Genomic DNA, 6,401 nt, shown 5'->3' with positions numbered 1-6,401 from the left:
CAACCGTATAATCAGCCCAGATTAGCACCTCTCTCTGGAACAAATCTACGGCCAGAAATATGGTCAGTATAATTTATACGAACCGTATGTTTGTCTGTAGAAACTGGTCGGGACAGATTTATGTTATTAATAAGGGACCAAGTTTCATTTCATTTCATTTTCCCCTTCACACCACTTCTCTCTAGAACTCTCTAGAACACTTTTCGCACAAGAATTCCAGATTTATTAGTGATCAACTACATCAATCTAAGTGAATCAAGTGTAAGAAGCACATTAAAGTTTATCCAAGCCAAGGAATATCAATGGAAGTGAACTAGGGTTTTGGTGCAAGAGAAGTATTTCAACTCAAGGCTTATTCCTACACTATCTAAGGTAAGTTTCATGGTACTTTAATGTCACGACCCAGCTAGGGGCCGCGACGGGTACCCGGGGCTAACCACCGAGCACCGCTCGTTCTATTACTCGTCTTACTCATTTAATGCTCTTCTATCCATTTCATATTTAAATCATAAGAAAATCATCTTCCATTTGAATACATGAATACTTTCATATACATATGCCACTCGACCATCAAAATAATATATATACATAATAGCATCTCGTGAGACCATCTAACCCACACTACGTATCTACGAGACTCTACTAGAGTACTAGACATGTAGACAGGACAGGACCCTGTCGTGCCCAACATTTACAAATGTACACAAAAGAATAATCAAGCACCTCCGGAACAAATGAGTGCTTTCAATCGGCTAACAGCTCCTATGAGTCTGGCTCAAGCTCGCCTCCCTATCTACCTGTGGGCATGAACACAACATCCAAAGAAAATGGACGTCAGTACGAATATTGTACTGATTATGTAAGACAAGAATGAAATAAATATAATAGAAGGATCGTGAGCCATAAGAGAAACATACAACCTGCAAGAGTGTCATAAGCAAATACATTTTGTACATATATCTTATTTTACATAATCATAGTACATATGTCATCGCATCACATATCTCGTCACATCCCAATCCTCATCGTTATCCCACGTTTGGGTAACCATCGTATGCCGCCCACTAGTGGTGATCATGCTCGGCCCTCTAGGCTCGGTGTGACATCGCAGCCCGCCTTAGCGGTGACATGCCCGTCCATCTAGGCACAATGGAATCATATGCAGCCCGCCTTAGCGGTGACATGCCCGACCATTCTGGCACGGTGGAATCTTATCATCACATAATCAATCATAACCCATCACTATTGCATATCTCACGAATGTATCATAATCTTATCATAGCTTGATACTTTCATACATAACATAGGCATATGATAAGCTAGCACTATTGATTATCTTATAGACATATCATGACTTACCAGTATTTCACATTCATCGTTAGAAGCATACATTAGGCCTTGAAGACAACCACAACTATGTCGGGGTGACGTAAGGTCGTGAACCCCCGATCATATTATGAGCATTTATGTGTATTTTATCTCACCTTGAAGGAAATAGTGCATAAGGTGAGTGTTAACAATAATCAAATCATTATCGTTATAGCATCATCATATCATGAACTATCGGATCGCTATACTTTAATTCATCATTATCATCATCATGCTCGTATGTAGTTTAGTACATTTAAGGACTCATAAGCTTCATTAAATGGGAGGATCATGGAGTTTGAAGAATTCATGCCTTTGAAGGAAGGGATAATCCTTACATACCTTTGTCGTTTAATTAGTCTAGCGATCGTTTGTTCTCCTTCAATGTCACGTTCTACCTTCAAGAGAATTCGTATCGTTATTAGCTAAGAAATTATAAGAACGGACTTATTAACGCTAGATAAAATTGGGTAGAATTCCCTTTGTTTGTACTACTTTTCCCATGTTCTATATCAACTCCCAAACGCTCACAACAACATCCACAATATTGCAAACAACAATCATCATTTGTATACATTTACCACCACTCATCATTTCCCTTCAATTTCTCCACATTTATGGTTATGGCTCATTGTCGCGTTTCCCCACACATAATACTTATTCCATGGTCTAAATGTCATTCCTAACATTTTTATAATCACAAGTTATCAATGATCATGGCTCAATTCAAACCCTTACTCAACGATGCTACTATTCACACTTTCATGACCCATTTCTTATATCTTTCTATAATCCAAGTGTTCCAACTCTTCCATACTCTAAGTAACATGTAAATACCATAAAACTTACCTTAGATGTTGTAGGAACAAGCCTTGAGTGGTATTACTCTTTGTCACGACCCAACCCCGTAGGCCGCGACTAGTGTCCGACGTGGACACTCATACGTACTTACCGACCAAATCTTACTTGTGTTTACATATAATGAATCTCGTGCGTCCTAAATTATAAGCATATCGTTTAAACCATTATTTATGTCATAAAACATAGGTCAACCATATTAACGTAGTGAAGAAACAGACTGGCACAAATCAAACAAACGTCACTGACCAAACACGACCCATGACCCACAAACATGACTACAGACCTCTAATACAGACAACAGAATCATATGACGGGACAGGGCCCCGCCGTACCCAAAAGAAATTATAAACACGAAACCATATACAACAAGAGTCCTGTACCAAAAGTAGGGGCTCCGGATCAAAGGAGCTCTCCAAACAGTAGATTGTGTACCCTAGGCTGGCGGATCACCACTGTAAGCTTCGGTACCTGTGGGCATGAAACGCAGCCCCCGAAGGAAGGGGGTCAGTACGAAAAATGTACTGAGTATGTAAAGCATGGAATACAAAAATCAGAACTATAATCGCAACAAGCGGTACAAGAATAAGTAATTAGTCCAGAATATCAAAGTCACTCACTTCCCAGGCCAAGGTCATACAGATGGTCACATATCATATAAACCGCTATAATCTGTCAAACGGATTACCAAGGGTACATAGTTTCCAGATGCAACTTATGCCCACCTGATCCAGGTGACAGACGGAAGGCGGGACATACAGAATGCTCAGATATCGCCTTATATCAAAGGAATTACGGGACTTACCAAGTACTCAGACGATATGGTACGCCGATTGGAATTCAGGACGAACAGGATATCAAAACTTACTTTCCAGACACAGATCACACATAGTGCACAATAGAGTCGTATCAGAACGCCGTAGCGTATCGAATCAGATATTGCAACCTGAGAATCATAGGATGTTTACAGAGAGTGTGCCACCTCGAGCTCAGCCCAGTACAGTGGTCACACCATACACAAATATATTGTATCAGATCATAGCAAATCATATCATATCAAAGTACGCGTCTACAAAGGGTATGCCACCTCGAGCTCGGCCCAGTCCAGTGGTCATCCCATGCAGAAACTGTCATTTTTCCCGCTCGAGCTCTGCCCAGTACACGGGTCACGGATCAGTCTCGGGAGCTCGAGCTCCGCCCAGTACACTCCCAACGCGTCTGCCTGGTATCGAATCACACAGTGCAGATACTATCCGCTTTGGGGATCGAGCTCAGCCCAGACCACCCCTCACGGTTTTATTTCAGAACATCATAGGCAACATAGGAAGATAGCGCACGACAGCATAGCTTACATAAGCGGATTAGTGAGAGATCAGATACACACACTTTTAGACTCGATAGATGTCAGCACATATTGACATTTGAGGATTTCAGACGTATTTCGGAACGATCAGAATTGATACGTGATATTCACGGACACGTTGACCACAAAATCGTTACGAACGTATCAAAACAGAACGTGTGGAGTCATTTTACATATCCAAGCGTTTCATAAGACTTGCGAGAGTGAGTGAACATACTATCGGAATATTCATAACGGATGATTCGATCAAAATAGTCATATCTGAATACTTATATCAGAATCGCCCTAGCGGGGCGCTTGTATCGAAATGCTTATACTCGGATACTCACGTCAGCAAAAAGAGCATATGGTCGACTTGTCATAATTCGCGTGATCGATAACCGGCCCGAGGACCTGTGAACGGTATCAAAATAATGGGCACGAATTGAATCATGGACGGCTAATTCAATTTTTATGGATTGGAATAGCTATAGGGCCCAATATGGTTATACGTCGGCCCGTTAGTCTAACTAAACTGAGCAAGTGGTCATTACGGGGTTTGCTTCACGAAAGTTCTCCCAAGGTTATGTTTATATTTCAAAACTGTAATTTAAAATGTCGAAATACTTTTATAAAGTTAATAAAATCATAAGTTGACCCAGTGGTCGAAGTAATTCTGATAATTAACCAAACCGGGTTCATTTCACAAAATATTTCTAAAATGGTCGTTGTGGTTTAAAATATAGTTTAAAATATCGTGGCGACCCAAACATTATTTTATAGAGGTCAAATTCATAAGTGAAAGCCTTTTCCCAACATTATGTCAAAATAAACCTTATAGGGCTGACAGAGGGGTTTCGGACTTAGCGGGCCCACCTCGGGTCAAGTCGAGGTGGCGGACATGAATTTACGGACATTTGAGGTCTATATGGTCATACATAAAGGTTTCGGAGTAATCCGAATACGTTCGCACAAGTTTCGGACATTTGGTTACTTTCTAGCCAAAATAGGATCATTAGGCTTCAATTGAATTGAATGAATAGTAGCCGTTTTCTAATTCGGATTTCGAGGAGCAGAATTGCTCCCGGGGTTCCGATATCGACCTAACATACTAAGACATGCCAAAGGAAGAAATAGGTAGCCTTACATACCTTTTATACGACTTACGCTTGCCCAAAACTTAAGTCCCGTTTCGTCCAAAATCTGCAAATGGTCAAAGTTACCAATTAGAGGTTTCAAAGTTTAAGAATTCGCTTAACTTCATTTTTGTCTACCGAAATTTCGGCAGCATTTCCCCTATATATATAGCACCCCCCGAGAATTCAACTCGGCTCAAAATCATCAACAACAACCCAAACAACAACATCAACTTCAACAACAAACATTAGAGACATAATATCCTTCAACTAGCCATCATTTTAACAAAACGACATAACCTTCGCTCCAACCTAAATCTTCAACTAACATCAATAACTTCACATTCATTATCAATCACAATCATCACAATATAGTTTTAGAAACATTTTGTACCGTTTCCCAAAGTTATACACACGATATACAAGATATACTATTTTCCACCAAAATCATATTTCATCCAAAACTCCTACGAATTCAACAAAACTTCCCGAATCACATTGTCTTCCTTCCAAATTCCTTACAACAACATTAGTTTGCATACTAGCATCTTACTTTCACACTTACACGAAAATCATATGAAATCCGCATAATTTCTCATAATCACAAACAAGTAATTTCAATGCCAATTAAATTCATTAGCCCTTCATTTGCATTGCAAGGATTACAACAATGCAACTAACATATTAATCAAAATTTAATTCATTCCCATTCCATTTTCTATATCACACGGCCAACCTATACATTTCCAACTTCAACCAATTTCATTCCACTTTCATTTTCAATATGAATTCCATCCTACACACAACTAGAATACAACATAATTTCAATCCACCATAAGCATACAATGTATATATATATATATATATTCGGCCATGCACCATATTTCATACCCACTTTGCAAACTTCAATTTTTTCCATACTTTCAACTCATTTCTATATACTACAACACAAACAAACCTTTATAACATAACAATATGGAATAAATTCTTACCTTTTCCTCCAACCTTCTTCACTTGAATATATGTTTAAATTGAGGAATTAAATGCTCTTTCTTCCAAACCAATTTCACCAAGTTGTAGAGGGACCTCAACTTAGTATAAATCCACCAAGAGAAAAATTTTAGGAGCAAGATTTCCAAGGGTGAAATTTCTATGGCCAAGCCGAATAGGCTCTTATTTTTGGCTCTCAATTTCTCTTGTCTTTCTTGAAGCTTCTAATTGAACAAAGATGAAGACTTGGTCTTCTTATCTAGACTTGTCACATGACCATGCACATGACTAATTAATTAACTCATGGGCTTGGTAATTTTTGGACCATGGCCGGCCACCTTGTGGTCTTGGGCCTCAATTTTTCTCAAATTTTTGTTGAGCCCAATTCGTTAAAAATCTCGTTTTGAAATTCCCGAAACTAATTTCCAAAATCTCAAATTTTCCCTTAGTCTTGTTCGACACTTTCGCATCAACATTCTTTCATGCACAACTCCTATGTCAAGTAAAAATTAAATTTTGACCTTATTTCTCACAAATCAAAGATATCTCAATTTTTTTTTCCAAGCGTGTAAAAACACGGGATATAACACTCTTCTTGCACCAAAACCCTAGTTCACTCCTCTTGAAATTTCTTGACTTGGATGAACTTGGATGAGTTTCATACACTTGATTCACTTGAATTCTTGATATTGATCTTTGATTTCCTG

At 38.9% G+C, this 6,401-nt stretch overlaps 1 long non-coding RNA gene across 1 annotated transcript; it reads right to left on the bottom strand.

Moving 5' to 3' along the window:
* Positions 1–2,654: 2,654 nt before the first annotated feature.
* Positions 2,655–6,088, bottom strand: LOC132621156 (uncharacterized). The gene is made up of 3 exons (XR_009575444.1): positions 5,697–6,088; positions 4,720–4,771; positions 2,655–2,697 (listed from the first exon to the last, which is right to left on the bottom strand). It is a non-coding gene; the product is annotated as an uncharacterized LOC132621156 (long non-coding RNA).
* Positions 6,089–6,401: the final 313 nt, after the last annotated feature.

This window comes from Lycium barbarum, chromosome 2 (assembly GCF_019175385.1).
Source record: "Lycium barbarum isolate Lr01 chromosome 2, ASM1917538v2, whole genome shotgun sequence".
NCBI lineage: Eukaryota > Viridiplantae > Streptophyta > Magnoliopsida > Solanales > Solanaceae > Lycium > Lycium barbarum.
Note: the sequence above shows the minus strand (reverse complement) of the source record. Positions and strands in the feature narration are given on the sequence as shown.